The sequence below is a fragment of the Aphelocoma coerulescens genome, chromosome 2 (assembly GCF_041296385.1).
Source record: "Aphelocoma coerulescens isolate FSJ_1873_10779 chromosome 2, UR_Acoe_1.0, whole genome shotgun sequence".
NCBI classification, from domain to species: Eukaryota; Metazoa; Chordata; class Aves; order Passeriformes; family Corvidae; genus Aphelocoma; species Aphelocoma coerulescens.
The window spans coordinates 159208030-159234222 of NC_091015.1; positions in this window are offsets into that span (position 1 = coordinate 159208030).

The following is a 26193-nucleotide window of genomic DNA, read 5'->3' on the forward strand; positions in this document are numbered from 1 at the left end:
CTGAGACTTTATTTGTGGCTGAGATTTCAGCAGGGAGCAAGAAAATTTGTGGGAGAGCTGTGGTGTGTGCAGGGAGGCTGAGGAAAGCTCTCTGCCTGAAATACAGGCACAGGGATTGCTTCTGTGCAGTTGCTGATCACACATTATTCTGACCAGGAGCAGTCAGGTGTTTCAGAAAAGCAGAAATTTCTCCACTCACGTGCTGGGGCGAGATTTTTGTCAAGGGAAGGGTCAAGTTCAGACAAATTATGGGGATGGGAGCTCATAGAAGTAACCATGAGGACTAGAAAGAGCATTTGAAGCCCTTTTATCCCAGGGCAGTAGAGGCTTGAGGGACAGTATTTGATAAGTTGTGCCAATTTCTTGAGGAGACATCTTATTTTTGTCAGAAGCCAGCCAGTCTGTGCAGCACAACCATACCAGAGCCATACCTCTGCTCTGTCTGCTGGACCCAAGCCCTGCCTCATTCCAAAGCCAAATGCCACATCTGGCTGTCTCCTCTCCCTCTCTGCCACCTCCAAAACGGAAATGCTGGTCTTTCTTAAAAATAATGCTCTCATCCCCGGAATGCACATAGAAAGTGACAGCAGTGGTATAGATTTTGAGACAAACTGAGTCATTAATGGAGTCCCCTTATTGGAAATCTTTAATAAGAAGCAGCTGTTTCATGGGTAACATCGATGACCACGAGCACGAGGTGGCTGGTGGGTGTGGGGTGTTGAGACCCTGGCCCTGCCAGCAAAGACTGCAAGCAAACTGCCAGGCACGTCAGCACTCTGTCAAAACCAGAAAAATCCTGAGTTAGTCACAGCAGGAAGACAGAGAGCAGCAACATCAGAGCACACTGTTGCATCCAAGTGGTTGGTGACTGTTACAGACTTGAAAGTCTTCCAGAGTAAAAAGCTGTATGCAGCAATAGTGCAAGCCCAGGACAAGGAAAGCAGATGTTCACGTCTCCTCCCTGATCCTTGTTCCCCATATGTTGACTAAGTAGGTTTTGTAAAACAGAACATGCTGTAAATCAGAGCTGGGCAGGGATCACCAGTTGGGTTAAATGTGGCTTTTAGGGTGCACAAGTGAGCCACTGTAATTTACACATAAGGAAACTACTGCTTTAAGCTTTCCCTGGATGGCTGCTCTTGCATCTAAGTGGAATAGCTTGTGCTTCACTGAAGTAGGCCTTACTTTTTCAGAGTTATAGTTTTATGTAATCCACATTTTCTTGCACTGCCTGTGCACAGGGATCCCATTACCTGTGCACAGGTCAGAGTCATCTGAGCAAGAAGATTCTCATCTGAAACTTCTTGAACCTGCCTGTCTTGTCCCTTGTGTTCCACACTTCCATGGCTTCCAGTGGTGTTTTTTGCAGGATCAAATGCTCTAATTTTGATCATTCAGCACCAAATAGGGCTGATTTTCGTGAAAGCCAGATTAAAACCAGCATTTGACTATGGATGTACTCTTAGGATTTGTGCATTTGTCTCTCTCAAAATTGACAGTTTATATTGTACAATATGGTTTGCAGAAAACTGAGTTCTGATTGTCTAGGGATTTTGGAACAACAGGAAATATCCCCAAGCAACCTGAAGTGTCTGTTAAAAAAGCTTTTTCAGTCATAGGTTGAGTGTTCAGGAAGCTGCTTCCTCTTGCACATATTATGTCAAGTCTGTAGGTTCCTGTCGAGCTGTATCACTCTGCATCTTGGCCCTTCTCCAAACAGCCCCACCTCCATCTCTGCAGCTCGTGGAGGAAAATCCCACCCATGAGAACAGGCAGGGAGAAGCCCCATCAGGCTGCTCCTGACTTCACAAAAAGATCTTCCACAGTCTGAAGTCCTGTTCTCACAGCAGACCTGTCCAGAGATGATGCTGGAAACCAAAGTCTGGTCTTGCAAATCATGAACTTGAAAGGGCTTCTTCCTTCTAATATATTGACTCAATCACTTTATTAAAATTTATAATCCTGTAATGAATGTGTAATTAGCAGTTGAAAGACAACTTCATAGAATCGTTATACTCTAATGTACTTCATGCAATATACAGCCTTTTAGCTATATATTGATTTTCTTTCTTATGAATGTTTTATCCCTTGTATTTCCCTTTTGCACAGTTTAATTGTGAAATTAGTTTAAAAATTAAAATTTGCTATGGAAGGAAAACATTTTATTTGAGATAAAAGTGGCCTTGCAATCTTCCAGTATGCCTTTATTTTCTATGGCCCAACTGCAATAAAACTCCCTCCTCTTTTAATATAAAAGGTAATAGTTAATTTATACATGTAACATTTAAAAAGAATCAGAGTAAATAAAGCCTGAATGAAAGCATGCTGAGAATGAATGATTTTAGTCAAAACAACTTATTTTTAAAGTAATATATTTTCATAAACAGCTGAGTAATATTAAGTTTTAAATAAATACTTCAAAGTGACTAGGATTAGGGGACACATCAAAACAAAATAATTTTTTACCTGTGTTTTAATGAAACTTTTTGAAGTCTTGCTTTTTTCTTTCATTTCAAAATAGGAACTTGCTGCTGAGTCTCATCAAATGGTATATCTATTTCTATGACCAATTTAGTTTAAAAAAAATCTTCCCTTTACTTACAACAGGCCAATAGAAATTGTTATTGATGATAGGCATTTTATTACACTTAATACAAATTAACATAAATTTTCACTACATATGCACATCAGTGGTATTTTAAATGATGAATAATTGACAATCTAAATATCGCTCAAATTACAGCTATTGATGGAGAAATTGAGAAACCTTCTCTCTTTAACTGGTTGCAAGCAATATCAGAGACACTGTCCACACTAACTTGGAACTTATTGAGAGACAAAAAAATGGGCTATTATTCTTTGAATAAGCCAGTTTTTAAGGTTTTGGGGGTTTTTTTGGTTTGGTTTGGTTTACTTTTTTTTCAGTTTTTAAAGCCTGTTCAGAGCTGAGGCACCTGCCCACACACTGATGTCTAATTTGTTCACACCAACATAAGTATGAGGATCAAACATTTTGGCCTGCAAGACCAGAGGACTTTGGTGTTCTGGTGTTTTGTGGTGCCAGGTCTGAAGTCTGGGTGTGAATTCACAGGCTGGGCAGGGCTCCTACAGAGGTGAGAGATGCTCCTTCACCAGGACATAAAGCAGCTGGCATGTGAGGAATGGGTGCCCAAATCAAGCGTAGGAATTGCTATATCCTGGGTAGTGTCTGAAGCTGTTAACCACCTAAAGAATGGGTAAATTGAGGCTGTTTTGGGCTCAGCACCCCTCTCTGTCTTGGTGTTGGTACTCCAGTTTTTCCTCTGGAAAACAAGGGAGTTGGTAATATGAACTCTGAAGTGGTAGAAGAGTTGCCCAAGAGCTGGAGAGCACATCAGCTGCAAACCTGCTACGACCCTAAGCAGCAGTATCTAATGCATCATGGTCTGTGAAAGAATAAAACATGTTTTTTTTCTCCAACCTGGGCATATGGGTAGAAATTCAGGTCTCCTCATGATGGGATCCTTCCTTCACTCCCCAAAGAATTACTGAAACATCAACCCCATCCCCTGCAGGAGTCTATCTAAATCCTGACCCAAGTCCCAGAGTCTGGGGGCTGCTATTTTAAACCTGACAGTGAGCCTGTGACACGCTGAAGGAAAAAAAAATCCATTTCTGATAATGAATCTTGTTATTTTCCTAAACTCAGAGGAAATCTGCAGCACAGCTGGTGGTCCTGGAGGAGAGGGAAGGAATACCACTTAATGAGAACACGGTGGGTTAATTAGTCTGTTGTATGATGTGGTTAGTCAATAGGAAAGGAACACTCGGAAATTTTGAACGACATAATCATGATTGACCTTAAGGTAGCGCTGGCCTAATAAGCATTTAAATGTGCCTGAGCAAGAGGGGATGTTTGAGCAAAAGGGGATTAAGAGCAACTGTGCTGATGTGTCCCTGCACAGTGTGAAGCTGAAGAAATACAAAAAGGAATGTATTGCTGTGACTTTTAGTAGCAGAAGAGAGACTGCAGCATTCCCAGCACAATATGTGACATCTCCTCGGCATCCTGACCCACAGAGTTTGTGGGTGTACTCAGAGGGGCAGCACATATTGCAAGATCTAGGAGGGAGTATGGGAAGGAAAAAAGAAAAAGGGATCTGAGCTTCAGGTTTCTGTTTCTGTTTGACCTTCTCAGATGTCCCAAAATGGTTTTGTCTTCCCGTCTCTGGCTCAGCACCCCAGTCATGTGCACCCAGCCTGCCTCCTCTAGTGACCCTTTCAAAACATATGCTGTTGCAACCTGTGTTTCTCTTTTTGGCATTATGACAGATGTTGCATTACCTACTCTGGGTTTTAATTTTTTTTTCTTTAATTTTTAAAGCATTTTCTAACATGAAGTTTGAGATATGTGGTTAATCCTTCCACAGCCAATTTTCTGCAACCTACTAAGTCATGTAGTCCTTTTCATGCCCAGGTCTCTGAAGAAGAAGGCTGCCCCTAGCAGCATGTGCCTCCTGCCAGTGCAGGATTTGTGTCTCTGCTGCAGCACGCAGCTCAGTACATCCCTTCTTCCGGTCTTCTCCTCTCATATCTCCCATCTCCTCTACTCAGCTGATTGCTGGATGCCTTGCACTGCTTTCCTGGCCTTGGCCTCAGTTCTACAAGGGCTTCGGCTTGCTGTCATTATTCTTCCATTGCTACTGGTTTCATTTCATCTGCTGTCCCAAGCCTGTTGCTGTTTCATGTAAGCCTGCCAGATTTGCCTGCATGATTGTTCTTTTGTCCAGATGAATGTTTAGCTCAGGCTATTTAGTGCTGATCTGGTTTTTCTATTGCTTTGTGTGTACCCAGGGGAAGAGGTTTTGTATTAAAATTCTCCTGGAGTGCTGAGTCACTTGAACTCTGCTACTGTGTCATGTGCTCGATTGTCTGAGTGCGGGACCTGGTTATGTCATATCTTGCAAAATGTGTTTTCTGTTTCCCCACTGGAGTTTTGCCTGAATGGGTTCCAAATTATCCACCTACTAGAAGCTGGGAAAGTTCTCTCTCATGATGCAATTCCCCTCTTAAATTTGTTTTGATCTTTTCCAAGAACCTGACTGGAATTGGAGAGGTGGGATACTCTTTGCATGCTTTTCTCTTTTTGTGTATTGCTGGGCGTTCAGGAGGATTTTCTCCCTGTGATTTGGCCAGCCATGTAATTCCCAAATGCCAGCTGTCTGTACTGTTGTCCCATCAGATTGTAGCTACGTTAAAATGTGCTCAGAGATGTTCCTCTAATCCAGCAAACTCTTGATTGCACTCTAAAATCATGTGTAAATGCTGCTGGTAGGGCTTCCATTAGTGATTCAACATTCACCAGACCTTTCCTGTGGCTTGCTGAGGCTAAATGAGAGCCCAGAGAAATTCATTATCCACAGCACTTCCCCTAAAGATGCGTCTTGATGCAATCATCAGCAGACAGTTTTGCCTTGAACAGCCCAAGTGCTCTGGCTTCACTCACTGGTAATCAGCAGTGACACTTTTTTTTTTTGCTGTGATTCTGTTCAGTGGCTTTGGGTTGGTGCAGATACCCAAATGCCTGCCAGGCTTTCAGTGCTGTTAGAGGCAGTCTGTGCTAGTTTCCAGCGATGCAACAACCCATTTTCTTTGCAGCCTTGGAACTTCCTTCCTCAGTGGCTACACGGTGCATTTCTCATGGCTCATTGGCTGAAGAGAAGCTTATTTATAGCTTCAGTTCCTTGTCTTGTGCCCCTGTCCATTAGAGAGCTGACCTGCCGTGGCTGCTGTCTCACCCTGAGGGCATTCACTGTCTCTGCTTTACCAGATCAGGGTCAGCATTGTCCTGCCTTGTGCTCAGTCCTGTAAACCCCTGGAAATGCTTTTTTTATTTTTTACTGAGGGTTTGTATTCATCTGATGGTTTTAGCATGGCTTTTTGCGTCTCAACACACATAGTTCCATTTTCACAGCCTTGTGCTGATGTTTATTGTTGCTGGGATGAGCTCTGCAGCTGACTGTGCTGTTTGCATGGAAATGAATCAGCTGTTGATCCTGCAGCCCCGTGGTGGGCGGGCTGGGAGTGTGGCTGGCAGCCTGCTTTCCAGGGAGCATGTGCCCGCATCAGGCAATCCAATTGACCCAGGCTGTGTTGTGTTTCTCAAACTGCTTTAATTGTAACCTATCACTGCTGATCTCGTGACTTCTAGTGTCTGGTCCTACCCCTTTAGCAGATCATCAGCACTAAAAATATTACAAGAACTGCCCCAGATTAAGATTAATTTCTCCAAACTTCTGTTTACTTAGGATGGCTTCATCTCCAGAGTTAAAGGTACATTACTTGGAGGAGTCTACAGATGCATGAGATGTCTAAGGTAACATTACAGTCAATGAAGCTGCAGTCCAGAGACCTGAATGAAGAACTCAGCTGGCCAACTTTCAGTGCCCACTTTGAGACAGAATGGCTGAGAACCTCTTTGCTAATTACATTGCCTGTAGTGACAAAGGAGGGGAACATCGCTGTTTAAAACAAGTTCAGTGCTGTTTGAGACCCCCTGTGATACCTGGCACAGCTGCAGTGGATTGGCCAGTATGGAATCATAGGATCATTAAGGCTGGAAAAGACCTCCAAGATTACCAAGTCCAACCTTTGACTGAATACCACCATGCCCATGAAACTGTATCATATCTTTGTATCATAGAGAGCACCAAGCAGAGACCAGAGAGTCAAAGAATTATAACAATTTATGTTGGAAAACCTCTAGGCTACTAAAAGGCAGATACTTCACAGAACCTAAAATAACACTGGACATATCAGCCTCCACAACCTCTTCATCCTTCTACCTCACATGCAGGCACATCAGACTGGTTATCCCACTGTCAGGAAAGTGTCTGGGGCTACTTGAGATGCCCTTGGATGGCTGCTTTCCCTCCAGTTGCTGTTCCTGGGCGTCTCAAGGGGCACCCAGTTTGGGCAGTTGCATCTGTCTCATCATGTTTACAAAGTGCCAGAGCATTGTCTCAGCGGATTAATCCTCCACCTATCTCAGCTAACACTACTGCTTCTTCCCTTTTTCCCAGTGAGACAGTGAAGGAGTTTTCCACAGTCTTCTCACCAGTACTCAACAGCCAGCTCTGAACACAGAGTCATTACCAGCTTCTGCTCTCTTCATGCTTGTGCTTCCTCATAATGCCTTCGTATTTTCTCTCTAGAGGTCACAGTTCTCCCTACATTTTCCTGTTTATTTCTCATTTTCTCCCCACTCAAAAAGAAATGGCCAACAAAACCTCACCCTTTTTGTGCTGTGTTGAACTAATAACAATTAGGCTTCCATAGCTCTGCTACTGAGAGCTGATTGCAAGCTCTTAGAAGCAGAACTATCTAAGAGTGCAATCCATTCTCTGCCACATGTCCTTAGAGATTGTTAGGGATACCTCCTTCAGACTTCTTCCTATCTTTACTTCACCTTTCAAGATTCAAGTACACTGATGAAGGGGTAAGGTAGAAACGTTTTTTTAATGCTAAAGAAGAGAGGATGCTGGCAAATATCCTGATAACCATATTCATGAGGTTTATTTCTTACTGTTGATATTGTGGCTATTCTTATTTGTTGATAACAATTCTTATTGTTGATATTGCATGAAAGTAAATATTTCCTATTTACAGCGGGTAGAAAGCATAAGAATAAATGTGTTTATATAATGGTTAAACTCTCAAGTATTTTATTTGATTTGCAGTTGTGTCAAATAGAGCACTTAATTGCTCCAGCCACTACCTTCAGTCTCTGACCTACATTTATGACAGGAACTGCATAAAAACCTACTGAAGTCAAAGACAGGAATGGTTATAGACAGCCTTTCCTGGCTTTTTATCTGATGAATAAGAGACTCTTTCTCAATTAGAAACAAGTGTCACCTAAGCCCAGATTTCCAGTAGGTGTAAATGTGACTCAAAAAAGGGGGCTGAAAGACTTCAGGTAAAAGCAACAGCCCCCCCCCCCCCCACCTCCCCCAACCCACTCATGCATGTTAATTTAAGAAAAGCAAACATTTGTAAAAGAAACCTGTCCAGCTAGAAATGTTTAGAATATATGTTTTCCTTGTTCAGCACAGCCAAAAGAGACAAAGTTACTTTACACAGTATCACATTTTGCCAAATTAACAGTAACAGTAACAGTACTATTAATATTTAATGTTTATATGAGACTGTCATCAGGAGGCCAGTTGGGTCTGATCCCTGCTGTTTGAGATGTGCAGACACCAAAAAATTATCTAGATTATTTTTATTTATGTTGAGGAACTATTGTCATGTGCTGCAATTCTGCAGAGCCTGCCAAGATGTAGGCCCCATCTCCAGAAGGCTTAGGTGCACTTTTAGGAAAATTTGCTTTTATAACTGAGAGTTTCAAGTAAAGTCTCCTTTGTAGTTTTTGGCATATCATTAAAAGCTGAGTTTAAATGTTGAATCAAACAATTATGGGACCTGGTTCTGATAACATCTGAGTAGTGGAAGAGTGCATTTCCCACGGCTGAGGTACAACTGCAGAGGGAAAAGGGGATGTATTTTTGTCTTGACATGGACAATTTGAACATCGTGGAGTTTTATCTTTGTTTATGGGTATAAAAACAGATATGTTCAAATATCCAGTGGAGTTGGTGAGATGCTTTGGTTTAGCAAAGCCATGTGAATTTTTCTAAGGATTTGCTAGCCACATAAAATGAGGTTTTCTGGGTAATGTCCTAACCCTGTGACTGTCCCATGTCCCTCAATTTAGGCACTGCAAGGAATGAGATGTTTGCCAGTCTATAAAGTGGGACCTTCAGCACAACCACCAAATAAGTAAAGATCACAGTTTTCCTTCTACTACTACTCCCAGTCTGCCATTTGACATCTCTCAGGCCATTGTAATATGCCTAAATTTTAATACCTTGTCTTTCAATACACACAGATTTGATTTGAGGTCCATCCTGACATCTCTCGCCAGCTGGTTGAGCCCCCAGCTCCATGTACCTGTGTAGTCCTAGCAGATTATATAAATTGCTTCTTCAGAGTGATGAAGTGACTCCAGAGTGGGAGCTATTTTGGCAGATCCTGTACCACTGCCATCACAGAGGCATCCAGGATGGCTCACAGCTGCCATGGGAGCTGCACCCAGGCTGTAATGCCTTCTGTGGTCCTGGCTTTGGTGGCTTGGAAAAGTCTTTGCTTTTATCCACCACTGTGAGAAAGAGGCTTGGAGGTTTCTATGGAGCGCGTGGTTTTCTGAGACAACAGTGTAGAATTGATGGGTTTGAAGTCAGGAATAGGCAAGCTTTTAGCTTCAAGCTTTGTGCTTTTGACTCTCCTGATTGTTCCCACTCTCCAGGTTTGGTTTGCACCGTTTGCCTCCGAGTGCATGAGCCAGATCAGACAAATGTTGTGCTGCAGGCAACCAAGCACCAATGCACTCCAGCAACTGAGAGGAGTTCTGTCCTGAGGACAAGATTAGAGCTGCCCTGAAGTAAAACCCCATGAGTCACGTGGTGTAGCTGCTGTCCTTAGCACAAATAGCTTTGTGGTGGTTGCGATTTGCAACAGGATAATCTGGTGCTCCTGCTGCACCACATCACTTATGGATGCAGATGGAGCCTGAATCCGTGTGTGTCTGTGAGGAGCAAAAACACACACAGGCTCATTGTCTCTATGTGACAGCCTGTCTCCCAGAACATGAATGACTCCCTGGGTATTCAGGAGCCTAGGGATTTTTCTTTGGTGAATAAACTGCAGTAGGAAGATGTGTTTGAAATTTCCATCATCTAGGATCCTTAGCAAACTCTCCTGTGACAACTGCACTGAAGAAAAGTAGGTGGATATATGTGGAAAGTGTTTCTTGAAGCTATATGCAATGACAGTTCACTGCATTTATGTCATTCCTTGCTGAGCTATTTTACTTCCATTACTTCTAGAATGCTTGCTACAGAATAAATTCAGGCAAAATAAATAATATAAATAGTATAATATCACATAGAGATTTTCCAAACTTTATTTTTCTCAGCCAGCTAAAGGCATACTCTCGGCTCTAGAGATGACAAAAGAAATTTTATTCTGATCTAAGCATGCCTATCATTCAGAGCCCGGGAAGTTAAAGCTTTGAACATCCAAAGGCTCATCTGTTCCAGTTCTTACCTGACTATCCATGCCCCGATGTTATAATGTATAGGCATAAGAGCAACATTCACAATCAAATTAAATGGTTGGCCTAAATTCTTCTCCCTCTGCCCAGCTTTTTGGTAGGAAAGGAGGACTGCATTCCATATAGCTTGTGAAGAAATACCATGCTGTGCTTCCAGAGTGGACTCACACATAAAACAGGAAGCCTTGCTCAACAGAGCATGCTGATTTTTTTTCCTGTGTTTTTGTTGTGTTTCTGGTTGTTTTTTTTTTGTTTTTTTTTTTTTTTTTTTACACAGAAATGTAGTAGTGGTTAGGACTTTTTTTATGCACTTCACTTGAATTTTACTTCAGCTACCAATCCTATGACTTTAATAATCATGGACAAACTCCAATCTAGCACAACTTCCAGTAACTTTCAATTTTCATCTGTATATCCATAACATAGAAATCAGATCAATATTTTTCACAAGTGCCAATTCTAATAGACCTTTGTTTCATTACAGTGAGATGTATTTGGGTTCCTATGCACCCTTTTCCTTCCCTTCAACGCATCCATTTACTTCACCAAATCAGAGACGAATCACAATTGTCCAAGTATAAGGATGTTACAGTGGGGAAACCACAACACGCGTATCAAACAAGGAGGGCTGTGGAAAAGAAATATCTATGGACGGATTCTTGCTAGATGTTTCAGAGATGTTTATTTCTCCAGCCACATTGCCAGGATCTGCCCAGGAACAGCTCAATCCCGGGACCCGAGGGTCCTTGCCCGCGCAGGGGAACACAAACCAACCAGTGGGGAACGAGGCTGAGCAGGGGCAGGGAAACCCCGTGTCTCCCCCCCAGGGCCCCTCTCCCAGGGCCACATGGCAGGGGGGAAGGGACCCGACAAAAGGAGATGTAGAAAGAAGACAAAACACTGTTTGTATAATCCTAGAGATTAACCTAAAGCTTTGAAAAACATAAATATCATCAAACATGCTCAGATTTGAGTAAGCTTTGTTTGTTAAGTGTTTTGCCCAAAACTGTCATTTCAGTGGGCTTAAAACTGTTCCAAAAGTCAGGATGAGCTTGTCTTTCTTGAAAGTGAGAGGTAGGAGAGAAAAAGAGATACATAAAGATAGATCAGTTGATTAAAAAGCCACCTGTCTCCTGTCTTTCAATAGTTCATCTGGCAGGGCCTCATTCAAAATGCAAAAAAGAAGGCTTTAGTTTCCTCATCTGCCAGATGAAATCTGAGCCCACCTTAATTTCCCAGGAGCAGCCCCCAAATACCAGACTGTTTGGTATCCCCCAGTGCAGGATGGAGAGAGAGGAAATGTTTTTTCAATACCTATGATAGAGTATGTTCTACTTTGTTTACAATATTGAAATATTCATAAGAGTGATGTCCTGTCTCTCCACTGTAGGGCCTAAACACCATGATATAGAGTTGTTCTCTCTGGCCTAATGAATATTTAAATATTCTATATAGAGTAGAACAACATCTACAGGGGAAAAAAAAAACCAAAACACAAAGTATTTCCCAGCAGAATATTCCCCTGTGCAATTAGAGTAACCTGCTTCTCTAGGTTCTGATCTCTGGGAGGGAAGTGGGAACTGAACCCCAGCCTTCTAACTCCTGGCAGAACTCTGCAGCCACTGAATAGACAGGTGGTGGTGCCTGTTTAGGGCATTTTAAAAACATATAAGTTTCCATTCTTTTTTCTTCCTTCACCTAGGAAAGAGACCAAAGTAGAAATCTATGGCTTTTAAATTTCTTTTTATCATGAAAACCTGTAAATGCTTCATATTAGTTCATTGGGGCTTGTCAGGTTTTGTCTACAAATTAAGAATTTGTTACTGCCTCCTGAGTTAAAATTGGTAGAAAAGTATTGGGGGAAGGCAAGATAAATTTTCAGCTTTTTAATATGAAGATCAAAAAGCACTGTTTGGAAAGGTGACGGCAGTTTTGAACTCTCAGTGTCATAAGACCAAATATAGACACTTTACCAATTAATAGGGGTTGTTTCTTTGGGAGTTTTTTGTGGGTTATTCCCCCTTAACTGGTGGGTACAGAAATTCCACATGAAAGTTGTTTGGTCCATGAACATGGGGAGCAGACCTTTCAAATAGGGACTATTTCTGAACACATGCATTTCAGACTATTGCTGCTGTTTCAGAAATGACTTGCTGGATTTACTTCAAACCTTAACAGAAAAATATCTCTCCTGGATGCTCACCAAAGTACCTGAAATTTCAGCCTCTTAGGGGTGCTTCTGTCTCTATTTTTTTGATCAACGTGTGAGTAAGAGTTTCACAGTCTGGTTCATTAAGAACAATGTCTTAAAGCTTTAAAATAATACCCTCTCAGGTTTTTTTACCATTTTACCTTTCTGGTTAAGATGAGTTACAAGTCATGCCAAAAAATGCCCTGGCAGCACTGAGGCTCCAGTTTCACTGGTTTATTAGGGCTTTAACTATATGATTAGCCTGAGGATAGATTCACAAATGACAGCTGCTCAGCTGGGGTGTTTCCTTAATCCATGCCTGTGCCTTTCAGAATCAAAGCAATATTGAGGCATGAGAAAATTATCTCTACCCTACAGGGCTCCATAGAGTGGAGTAGGGAAGCGAGCAAATGGGCATTTCTCTGCTGGAAATCTTGTAGAGGCTCAGATGAGGCAACTGCACTTCACTGATGGAACTGCCCTCTGTTGACACATTTAATCTAAATTAATTTTTTCATCTTTATGCAACAAAGTATGACCCAAACCGTCTGGGGCATTGGAAAAAGAAAGACACAAAAAATAGCTATACCTAGCTGCTGTGTGAGCAGTACCATGGAAGTGCTGAGAATGTTTTTAGTGCTAATTATTGTACATAATTAAATATATTTGTCTTCCTGTCTAGGAAATCCTGTGAATGTTTTGCATTTGTCCATTTCTACCTCTCTGAAACTTTTTTCATAGATACTTAGTAATATTTTTTCATAAGGAGAAATAGAATAAAATATAAAATATGGAACTTGATTTTGTACTTATTCACTATGCTACAAATAGCAGTAGTTTCACTGAGCCAAATAGACCTAAACCTTGATTGATGAAATCACTCTGGAGCAATTGGTTGCAGTAGAAACCTACTGATTTATATGAGATGAAAAACTGGTAAAGTGAAACTGAAGTGGTATGAAACTAAAGTAAATGAGACAAAAATCAGTGCCATTTGTTTACTGTTTCCATGCCTACTTTGTTTTTGTGATACTGTTATGTGAAATAATTCAATGAGTATCTTACAGCCAACTAAGTAGAATCTGATGGGAAAAAAAAAGTCTTTTCTAGATGTAATGAATCAAATTCCTTTAATACTAAGACAACTTTTCTATGTCTGAAAGCTTTTGGATATGTTTGGGGTATATTTTGAGACAATAAGAATTATTGTGCTCATTGCAGAAAGATTTTCTATCCCTTCACCAGCTGAGTTTTTGAAGTCAGGCCCATAAGGTAAGTAGAGCTTCATGGAGAGATGAAAAACAAAATTAAAGAGAAGTAAAACATGGCTATTGGACTATTGGACTCATGTGGATATTTACCCTTCATGTACACAGCTGTGTTCATACATAATTGGAGTTCGAGAGAAAGTTAAGGGAGCAGAGAGAAAGTTAAGGGAGCAGATGCAAGATAAATGGCTCCTATAAGAGCAAAATGTCCAGTACATTTTTGCAATTTTGAAGCATCTCTCTCCTCCAAAGAGATTATTATTTTTATTTTCCATTCATTACTCTAGAGGTCAGTTTTCTTCAAGAATTCAGAATAAGATATGCCATTGCTAGTGACATAAATAGTGTTTTGTTTCTGCTAACTGTGCAGAACAGCACTTTAGGGAGAGAGAATCAAGATTCTGCCCTTCCTTTTGCCTCATGGAGGGAATATCTGACTAGTTTCCCACCAAGACTCACTCTGTATAGCTATAAAAGTGGTGGAATCACAGCTGTACCTCAGATAACACTCTGAAGCTTTGCACAGCTCCAAGTCAGACCATACCCTCTGTCAGCTTGGAGATGGGTTAGAGCTGGCACACATCTGAAAATCTGAGGTATGCTTGTAGTCTCCATGAAAGGCAGCTGCAGAAGTTCACAGACCTGAAGGAAGGCTGTGTGCCCATCAGTCTGCCTCCTCTTCACCCATTATTCTGATTGATTTCATAAAGGATATAGTTTCTGCCTATGAAACTCTCACTTGTCTTCATGGTAGATACATGGGTTAACCTTTTCTTCCTCGAGAAGTATTACAATTTTGCCATCTGACATACTGATAATTTTTTCTTGCATTTTCTGCTGTTCCACATTGATTGCAAGGTTTGGGTTTTTTAGTTTGAGGCTCATTGAAGTTTGTTTGCTGTGTTCTGGTCTCAGAAGCAAATGCAATGTTTGCCTGTTTGTTTTCTGGTGCCCTAGTACTTTGTTTCTCACAGCTTGATGCTCAGTGATATCTATGTGCCTGACTCTGTGGGCAATACTCCTTGTGCTAATTGCTTCTCCTCTGACTGAAAGAAGAGCTTTAGGTAAATAAGTGCTGCCTCAGAGATGCAAACACCAGGAGCTGAGGTCATTCTACTTTTCAAATTTCATTGCTCTGAATTCGTGCATTGAAATAGAGGAGTCTGAAGGTGATGCTCTGGGCTTACTGATGACAGTGGAAATATTGGCATGGGCATTCAAGACTCCTTCTCTGAGAGTTCAGGATAGTCCTTGCTGGATTTCAAGTATTTACCCAAAGATGTCTTGTTTAAATATAGATCTGTTTCTCCAAGTACCATTTGTTATAGCCAGGCATTAACAACAGGGAGACAAGGAACTGTCACACACCTTATAGCACACACTTCCCTCCTGCCCTGCAGCAGCCCCCCAGGGGTCTGGATGGGCATATGGTGAGAAGATTGCCTTCTTCAGTGAAGCTGATTCACCTAATCCTTAAGTGAAATAACACCACACAGAGCAGGCTTGTTTAAGCTGCATATTTGTTTTTTACTTTGCAGCTTACAATTATAGTGGAGCATATGGCAATGCAGAGGAGCAGTCAAGGTCCAGACCCCTGGGATGAGTGTAGCTGCAGTCCTACCTCAGTTAAACCAAATGACTTATGGCAGAGATGACTCTGGTCCCAGGAGACATCTGCTGCACAGAGCTGGCTGATCAAAGAAGCAGAGCTCAGCTCAGACATGTAGCCAGAATTATGCTTGAAAATGCAGGGAGTAGCACCACAAGGTCTAGTTTTGAGTAGTGCCTAGAAGTAGTTGAACCCAGGCAATATATTAGTAGTTTTCTGCAGTATCCTGGGGCAATGAATGAAGGAAAACAAGACTGTTGCAAGAATGGCCACACTTCCTTGCACTTATATTAAGAGATCTTTCCCTATTACTCAATGTGTTGCCATCCCATTTGGTCCAGGAGTAACATGACAACAATAATAACAATATCAATATCAACAACAATAACAACAATAATAATAATTAATATTATCTCAGATCTGTGCTCTGTCTGGGGACATTTGCACAGAAAATTTGCATTTCAAAAGGGTACTTGTTCTAATACTTACCTTCCAAATATCTGCCTTTGGAAAGGTACTGACCATAAAACTCCCACCAGATGAAAATACTTGGCATGGTTTGTCTGCCTGTTTTTGCTGCCTGAAAGAACTGTCTGTTAGCTCATTTTCTAAGGACAACTCCCAGGACTGCCACAGTTTTGACCACCAGTGCTGTTTCTTTGTCCTCTCTTCACTGTTGATACAAACATCACTGTCCTACCAATATTTAATTCCCCTGCAGTCTGTGGACAGTGTCTTGCCCCCAGTGTGTGTCAGAGACACCAGTTGTGGTCTATCTGTTGTCCAGGGCAAATCCACACTCCTGGTCTGAGGGTCTGATTTTCCCCACCACACGCTGGGGAGGAGGGAAGGACCCTCAGGAGTTTCCTCTGCACTCTGTATGGTCTTACCACTGCTTTACTTGGATGCAAGTGGATGGTGAGATGGATGGCAGTGTGACTGAGTGCTGGTACTATGTGAAGGACCATTGCAATGTAGAATTTATCCTGCATTTATCTAAATAACAGCAACTGTTCAATGCTGCTAAAGGAACAGAGAGCGGTGTTTTCAAAGGAGAAGGATGGTTCGACTACAGATCCAATGGAATAATGGGATTTGTATGGGGGAAATGTCTAATCTGTTTCACAATAAACAGGTTTATGAATGACAGATGTGGATAAATAATGAATGCTTCCAATTCGCGATCAAGGACTGAGTGAGCAGAAGATAATGCGGTTGCAGCTCTGACTGAATTTTAAACACCACTTGAAATCTCAGAGTTCAGTGTGAAGAAGACCTATTCGATCATTCACTTCCGTTTATGCTCTTTACTTCATTAGTTTTAAGTACTTATAATTCTGCAGACACAACTGAAAGCAGAGGTGGGCTGAGAACAAAGAAATGTAAACAACTAATAGGATTTTATGCTTTATCCAAAGTGTTCTTTAAAGCTGTTCCACTACGAACACTGGAGCACAAACAGAGAGTGTTAATTGAGTGGAATTGGGTGTGAATGCACACATCAGTCTTGTCAGCAGCAACCAGGCCAAAGAGACAACAGTGAGGAATACTATATCCAGAGTAAAAATTAGTTTGAGAGGCACACAGGGCTGGATGAGTACTTCAAAGCATGTAATGTGCTTGAGATTTGAGCACATCTGGTAAAGTCTTAGAACAGAAATTAGAAAAGGGACTAAATATTTCTTATTAGGTCATCTACTCAATCTCCTTGTCAGTGTACCATCCTTCTCTGAGATATTCCCTTCAGGGTTAACTTTCCAGTGTTTTATTAATTCTAATTTGGCCATTTTATCTGCACTGACACAGTGAATAATTAACTCAAGGAACTCCTTGCTGAAGGTTAGCCTTGGAGCAAAGCGCTCAGCAGTGTTTTAAAAAGGCGTGGATGCATTTGTTAATAGCATCTGCACCTGCGCCGCTGGCAAATGGAACAGGGACTATCAATCTGGCACTACCTGGTCTCAAGACAATTATCCTAATGGTATGCTATAGCTGGATTATAAGACATTTGTATCAGCGTCTAGAGCATCTCTCAGTTCACTTAGAGGCACAAAATCAGGTTTCTAACTGAGCTAATGTATGAGGGTATCCATCAGCAGAGTAGCTGAACTGTCTGTGTCAGTGCAGCAATAAATATGAATGCAATCATGTTAAAGGTTGCACAGTGTGATTAAACCTGCTGCATGCTCAGCACAAAGGATGTCCTCGGAGCAGTGTCGCTGTAGAGGGGTCACAGCTGCCATACGCTGAGGCAGGGAATCACAGGGAGGGCTTCTGGCAGGGGTGAGCTGCTCCTGACTGCATGCCTCGCTGTGACTGGGCAAGGTGAAGGGCTGTATTCATACCAATAGCTTAAATGGTGTCAGGAAACAGTTCTAGGAACTGGAACCCGATCATTCATGCTGTAAAAATACCAACCCCCATCACTGTTATGGCTTGGCTCAAGTGGTCTGTCTCTTAAACCTCCCCTGGGCATGATCTGGGGAACAGCAGGTGAAAAGGGTCCTTCCCCCAAGGTGGTTTGAATGTGGCCACCCTGCTCTGCAGAGCAGGCCGGGGTTATTCTCCAAAAGCTGAGAGAAATTACTCTGAGTACATGTGATGTGCAGTTACAGGTGTGGTTTAGGGTGCCTCGTCCCCAAACCTGCAAGTGGGGACCTCTGAGCTTGGGTTCAGCCCTTGCATTGCTCACAGCAGGCTTGGAGCATCCAGGAGCAGAGCTTGGAGAGCCCAGGAGCAGAGCGTGCGAGCAGCAAAACTTTTGAGAGTTCATAGGAGGATTTTTGGATGTGCTTGCTGTCAGGACGATGTTGCTGTCCTCTCACACAAGGTCCCACGTGGCCAGGCCCTGCCTCTTTGTCTTTTCACAGAGCTTTTCACACTCGCTTGCCTGCCACAACAATCCTCATCACCCTTTCAAGTCTCTGGGCTTGTACCCATGCAGATCCCTGTACCAAAGAAAACTAAAGCCGTTCTTCCTTTGTTCTTTGCCATGGCCATGCCCAGAATATGCAGTTTCCAAAAAGGCCTATGCAGCACAGTTCCTGCATAGAAAGGGTACCTCAATAATCAATCACATAAAAATAATTAATTATAAAATTTATGGTGTGCGTATTTATCTATGTATACGAATATATATGTATGGACCTCCACTTCTCTCTCTCTCTCTCTCTCTCTCTCTGTAGATAGGGTGATAAATGTAAGTCAAAAGAGCAAAACTAACAAAATATTTGAGGTACTTCCATGGTCGTCCTTTCTCATAACAACTGAAGTCCTGAAAAATTTTTTGTCATTATCCTAATAATACTTTTGTGGCAAAGTGGGAGGCAAAAATCAGGAAGAAATACGAGTTGGTGAAGGAATGAGAGTAGATCCAGATTGTTCAGCAGAGCACTGCAAGTGGTGTGTGCTTGACCCACACACTCCTGGGTGTTGTAACCAAATAAGCAATTATAATAAAAAAAAAAAGCCATGCATCCAGAAGATAATATTTTATAGCTCATTTCAGGGGATTATGTTTGAGATTTGTATTTAATAAAACCCCCTCAAACCTAATGTCATGCAGACTGATGTGTAGAACTAGGAGAAATAGTTACCACTGAAGTGATTTAGGGTTAGTAACCCAGACCACCTACAATTATTGGACTCAAAAATGTACAAGTTCAGTTTTCAAAAGGCTTCTCTAAGAGTAGCCTGCATGCCATATGTCTGCAAATGTTGCCTTCTACAGTACATACAAGGAAATCCAACAGCCTTGGAAGGCTCATCTTTCATTTGATGCTGCTGCTGTGTTTATAAGAAACAGAAGAAAAATAATGATCTGATGGCAGAATATGATTTACAGCTTTATGCGTAGGAGTGGGATAAAAACCCTGCCTCCTGGCAGACAGTCCCTGGTCCTGCATCTTTCCAGTCGATTTCAGCTCGGCGACAAACATCTAAAAGGAGTGGAGTTCGGGCTGACTGAGTTTTCCATTTAGGAAAGGCTGGAAAGTGGCCAGATAACCTAAAAATTATTTTTGTCTGAATAATCTAAGAGCAGACAGAAGCATTTCTGGTAGCCTTCTGCACAACATTTCACTTTTAACTACATTTTGGGTTTGGTTTAGGGTGCAACTTCTGACTTTCTACAGAGCTGACACAGCTGCAAAGTCAAACCAGCCCCTTGGATTGGATATTTTGCATGTGAAACTGGCACCAAACCTCAAAAAGAGGTAAACATGTAGAATCTGAGTTGCAAGCAGTCACAATACAAGTCTCTAGAACTCACTGAGGTGTCCAGTCTGGAGCCTCTGTCCAGGATGGAGACCAGCTTATGCCAGCTGTGATATGAACATGAAACTGCATAGAAGATAGTCTAAGCATCTTAGCTATAAATAAAACAGTCAGAGGGGCTTTATTTTAAGTTTTCCAGTGGAAAAAATGTGAGACACATGATTTTATATCAAATCCCCAGTCTTGTTCACAGCAGGATGATGCCAGTTAAATGTTTTCAGACAGGACAAGTCACTTACAAGCCCAATTTTTGACTTTGGATGAGATGTAAGATCTAGTATCTTTGAAGTTCGGAGTTTTTAAATAGCTGAGACATTCAAAACTCAACTGCCTTCAAATGACTTCAGTGGGAGTTGCTTACTTCCCTGCATTTGAAGATCTGGCTGAAGTGGTATACAAAAATGGGACTTCAGTTCTGAAAATTCTTCAAACATTTAGACCTATTTCTTTTTCAAATTCTGAGCTATGTAAATGTGGTTTGGCAAAACTGTGTAATAAAATGAAATCCAAGGACAGATTTGGATTTTGTTTTTTCATATTTTCCAGCATCAATGGTAACTTGGTAATTGGATATGGTTTGGCCCCATTCCTAATTCTGACACAGAGCAGAAGATACAAATCCATGAACTATTTTTAGAGAGTATAAAAGAAATCAGCTACACCAGTGTCTGCTGTGCAGAAGAGTGCACTGAAGAGTCTTTTACAAAAATATGTCATGTCTGGATGAGGGAGACATATTTTCATGATTTATAATCCCAGTGACTGCAAGGTGAGCATTTCCTTTACATTTCTTACTCATGCCCTCAGTCAGTGGCTCTCACATGACCGTGGACATGAGCAACTATCAGCAGAGGAGCAGGATGATTCCTGAGCATCAGCTGAACTGATCTTTTCCGTAGGCTATGGTGTAGTCACTGCTTCCTTAAAGTCCAGGAATGCAAAGTTCCCTTCTGCAAGTAGTTCCCCAATCTGACCCAGGGATCTCTTCACAGCATTGTCAAAACAGAATAGAAATTAGCTGTTCAACCAGCCAAGACACTGTTTATCTTTAATATTGGTGCTCCTGGTGCCTTGAGCCCCAGTGCAGATGTGTATAAGGTGCAAAGTACAAGCCCCTGTCCTATGCTCATACAATGCAACTTATCAACACGTCAAGATCATCAGTAACTAGAAATCTTCATTCTCAACAAAATCAGATCTGCCTCACAGCTGATATCATCACTGACTGTCCAGTGACTTCTGGTGGCTGATCTCTGGTAAACCTCTCCCTAAATCACAGATGCTTTTATGCTCAGTGGTGTAACCCACAAGACCAAAGACGTAAATGGCTTGAAGACAGAATTCTATTTTCCTGTACTGTGGTGTTTTCTGAAGGTCATGTTGAGGGCATACCAGCATAGACACCATGGATCAACCTCAAGCTCACTAAGAGGCAGTTTATTCTGGAGCAAAACCCATTTACAAGGCTGACTGGTGCAGAGTATCTGGAGGCGTTTCCACAAATGTTGAAAACCCTGTTCCCACCCATCCAAAATCCTCCTACACAGAAACCCTTAAAAATGCAAGAAAGCAAAACAGGATCAATATAAAAGTAACAAATGAATGTTTAACATTTCATCTCTTTTTTATTCTTTTGGAAATAAAAAAATATTGTGACAACATTGCAACAAACTTTCTGTGAATATTTTTCTTTGTATGCTTTGCATTTTGTTTCCAAATGAACAGTACACCCATAAATTAACAAGGTGGGAAACACTCTTCTGAGGTCAGAGCAGTGATAAAAACTGCATAACTCTGGATTCTGTGATGAGACACAGGTCCTCCTCCATTTGCCAAAATCCTATGTGTGATACTTGGCAAGTCACTTTGCAACTCCCCTGTATCTATAGCCATTTTTCCTCTTCACTGTTTGTACATATACTTGCATCAGGATGAATGAGTTTCAACCACAGCCTCATGTTTAAATAGTCACAAAATGATTAATCCCTGGTATTTGAGCCACTGGTCTAAAGTCAGACAGGTCCAGCTTTTTAGCATTTAATAGAGTACCTTTGCAAACACAGAAAATTATTTTTAAGAAGCAGATTTTATGCAGATAAACTATAATTGATATCTACTGGCCTTGGGCTTGTTGAACTTCTGGGAGTGTCTTCAATAATTGCCAAAGGTAAAACACAGACCAAAAAACACAGTTCAAGAAATATTGTCACCATTAAAATGACAATATCTGATTATATGACTCAGTGGTTCAACTGACAGGTACTTTAAAACAACTCAGATAAATGACCAAGAATGGCCTGAAATGAAATAAATAATATATGAAAGGAAGGAATAAAGAAAATATCTCAAATTTTCTTATTGTTGTCGGATGGTGTTTCATCTTTTTGCCTTAAAGCAAGACCTCTCACCCCTGGAAGCATTACCCACTTGCTTTGCTGAAGAGAACATCATGCCTGCCTTTCCATCAAAAATCCCTCTGTCTACCTCCCTTCTCTGTTTCCCAGACTTTTTCTGCCCAGATTTTTATAACTCAGCTGTAAGAAATTGCTTCTGGGCTGAAACTTGGCAGCAAAAGTCTGATTTCAGGCCAGGAATGATCCCCCTCCCCTTCTGGTTTTCAAAACCCTTTTCTTCTGGTCAGATTTGAGGAGCAGAAGTGCAGAGCAGAGGGGGAGGGCAGCGTGGGGCACTTGGCACGGGAGCTGGCTGGGTCCGGCTGCTTTCATCATGCTTCAGTGGCTCTTTATTTTTCCAGCTGAAATAAGGGTGATTTCTGCATAATGTGGCAGGGATGTTTTTGCGTATGTGTTTGTATTTAAGCAGAAAACGGCTGAGTCATTTCTTCTCAAAAGCAATTTTACTGTGTGAGCCACTTACTTTCTTTCTAGTTCTCCTTCATTTCAGTTTGTCTTGATGTTCAAAAGAAAGGTCCAAAATAACACACTCCTCTCTGAGTCAGCAAAAACAGCTTCACAAATGCTTGTGTGCATCCAGAGCTCTCCTTTAGTGCTGGAGCCGAACAGAAATATTGAAATAGTGGTACTGATACCATTGTAACAGCAGTGATACAGTAAAGACAGTACCTGGCAATACTTTAGATAGTTTTCTTTAGATTATGAGAGTGCTTGAAAAAACAGACTAAAATCGTGTTTCATTGTGTGAAAGGGCAGTAAGGATAAGTTCTGAATTAAAAGCCACCAGTCTAAAAAAAAGAGAGACAAAATATGAGGTGAGGAGGTGCAGGGGCCCAGGATAATGATCTCTGTAAGGTCACTCAGTGGCTCTTGGCTCCTTAGGCACAGCAGCAGCAGCACGGGGAGCAGTGTAATGTAGCCTGACGTAGTTGGTGCTAATGTTATATTCATGACTGCAGTATTACAGAAATGCTGGGTGGTGCTCACACGAGGAAAGATGTTGATGCTGAAGAAGCTGTGCAGCCTCTTCTCAAGCACCTCTGATTGCTGATCTGTGCTGAGCCCCAGCAGCTTTTTTGTCTGCTCTGAGCAGTTTGTGACCTCAGTACTGAACATGCACATCCAGCTTTCATGTGACTTCAAAATACTACTTTCCTCTGGTGCTTCTATGAGGGTTTACTAGAAGGACATAATTGTCCAAAGCCTGCTGTGACATGGAGCAGGGTGCCTGGGGAGGATCTGCCTCATGTGTCAGGTTGCTCCATGGTGAAGCACCTGCTGGCTTCAAGTGAGAGTGTTCCTCTCAAGACCTGTGAGCATTAGTTATGGAGTAATAGAATAGTTTGGGTTGGAAGAAACCATAAAGATCATCCTTCAAACCCTCCTGCCATGGGCACAGATGCCACCCAGTAACCCAGTTGCCCCAAGCAACCTGGCATTGAACACTTTCATTAAGCCAGATATCCAAAGAAGTCCCCAGTTTATGACCAGCTGTGAAAATACAGGAATCAGTGATTTCCTACATGATGTTGGAGGGCAAGGGACAAGCTCTGCTTTGCTGGATCTGTGGTTGTGCTTTCCACTACAGGGAAAGCATCTTTATTGCTGCTTGCCCAGCTCTGTTCTGTTTTCCCTGCATCTGTCCCCTGACTATGAGTGGGACTGCTGGGGCATCAGCCTTTGTGCCCAGCACCACACCCAGTCCCAGCGCTGGAAATGATCTTTAGGCTTCGTGGAAAAAATAGTTTGTGGTTATCTAATTAAAGCTTATACACCGTGGGGCCAATTATGGTTGTCCTAGCAACTTTAGTTCTGGTATTTCCAAACTTCAGGCTTTGGGAAGCCTTTTGCTTCTGTTCAGCCTCTCGGGTTTTGTTTGTTTACATCTACGCATTTCCCTGTGCCTGTGATCACACCACTCTCCTCCTCCTAATCATCCCCGTGGCTTCTGCAACCTCTTTTCCTCTCAACTCCCACACCTTCTCCTCCCTGACACTTGGGCATGGAGAGATGTGTGGTTCTTGTTTCCAGTCTTTGGAACCATAAATATCCGGGGTGAAACTGGAGATTATGGTTTGGTCAATCCCTGCATCTGCTGCCCAGGGCTTGGCCTTTGTGGAAGGACCCACTGCTGAACCCAGCTGACTCAGCAGCTCTGAGGAGTGTGTGCAAAAGGAGATATCTTAGAGATTTTCATGGAGAGCAGCAGAAAGTATATTCCTGCTATCTTAGTGCACCCTAAATCAAAGATTCTGCTTCTTGCTACAAGGGGTGCAAACCCCTCAAACCACCACCACAGCTTGTGCCTTGAAATACCCAAATAAATGGACTTTTTTTAAAGACACATGTGTATGAAGCCCTGTATATAAATTTCCCCATGCATTTTTTAATGCACACCTGGAGGAATCTATTGACTTTTTTTTTGCATGACACCAAAATTTCCTGCAAGACATGAATTTTAATCCATATGACATACTTTGAAAAATGAGATATGTAAGAGTGGAAGGGGATTACCTTCACTCTCCTGTGAGTAGCCACTTAGAGTTTTCTCTTAGCTGCAGAATCACTCAATGATTGCAGTAAAGATCTCTTTTGGAAGAGGAAGCTGTTGAAGACATGAGGATTCAGCCTGGATTCATCCAATTTGAGTTTAGGCACTTAATTAATATGCCTAGATTAGGGTCATGGTCATCAGAAGGTTTCCTCAGGAGATAATGGAAATATCTGCAGACAGTCCTTGGATTTACATCCTGAAGAGAGCTCTTCCTGGTCTTTAATGATTGCATTGCTTCGGCTCCTGACTCAGGCGCATTTGTTAAATATTTACCATCTTCCTGCCCAGCTCATGCAGTTGAACAATTAAGGGGAAGGCAGCCTGGAGCTGTGAGCAGACACAGCCTGACAATTGGATCCAAAGCATGGAGGGACTCATCCCTGTGGACTGAAGTTCTGCACAGCTCAGGGGTGATGCTTTGTTCATTTTGCCTCTCACTGAGAACTGTTGGGCTTCTCTCTGGCAAACCATCCTATCTTGGGAAGCTGGAGTGCCAATCTTGGGCACTCAGAAATCGTGAGTCAGGTATCAGAAGAATTTTGTGACAGTTTTAAAAGAACAATTTCCACTGGGGCCCTGAACAGCAAGAAGCCTTTGCCCAGATCAAGCAGGAGATCGCTCATGCCGTAGCCCTTGGCCCAGTCAGGACAGGACCAGAAGTGAAGAACGTGCTCTATTCTGCAGCTGGGAGCCATGGTCTGTCCTGGAGCCTTTGGCAGAAGCTGCCTGCTTTGCTTTCTCCTAATTCTTATCTCACAGAAGGAAAAGAAGTAAGTAATGGATTTTCAAACTAAACCACTACATGGTGTTAAAAGAAAAGAAGAAAAAGACAGAGGGATGGTTGTATGCATTTGAATTTCCATCTGGTTTCTGAGGCTTTTATGTATGACTTAAGATTCATGTTTTCCAAGCCTTGTCCTGCAGCAGTGAGGTCTGGAAACTTCATTTTCTTCAAGAGAAAGCTGAGATTCTTGTGTAATGCATGTTTTCAGGAGCAGGGTTTTTAAGAAAAAAATGCAATAACGTGAGATGTAATAAAATGTTGAGGTTGGCAGTCTTGCAGGAGAGATGTCAGGCTGTGGCTTTGAGAGAGCAGCAGTGATGAGCAAAGCACAGAGTGTTGGTCTGAACTTGAACTCTTGTTCTTATACTAAGCTGAGTTATGTGTGTTATGCCAGACTGGGCCCATAAGAATGTTGAATTTCCTCTTTTTCTCTGTATTGAAACCCATGAATTTTCCTTCACATCCCATCCAGAAATATCAACAATGATTTTGATTATTTAAAGAAGAAAAAATTGTCACGAAACCAGTGCTGCCCTATGTGGACAACTGAAAACTATTCATTCTCCTTTATTAATTGGCACTGGCATTTTATTTATTGTATGTGGTTTCAATATTGTTTTCCCTTTTTTCCAATAGGAGTGGACAAATCAGCCATCCTTACTCAGCTCCTGTCTCACTTGTGGGTGTAAATTTGCAGCTTCTGAAGCTGAGCAGAGCTGAGACAAAGAGAGAAGGAGTCAGGATGACACTGGGAGATCATGTCCTCGTAGGAACTGCTCTGAGTCCCAGTACAAAAGCAGAGCTGCCCTGCATGTGAGCCATGTGTCATATTTTGGTCCCTAGACTGCTGCTGGATAAATTCCTGGTGGAGGGGGAATAAAAAGAAGAAAATGTGGCAGTTTAATGGGATCTAATCTTTCCATTAGCAGTGATAAGTGCAGTGCT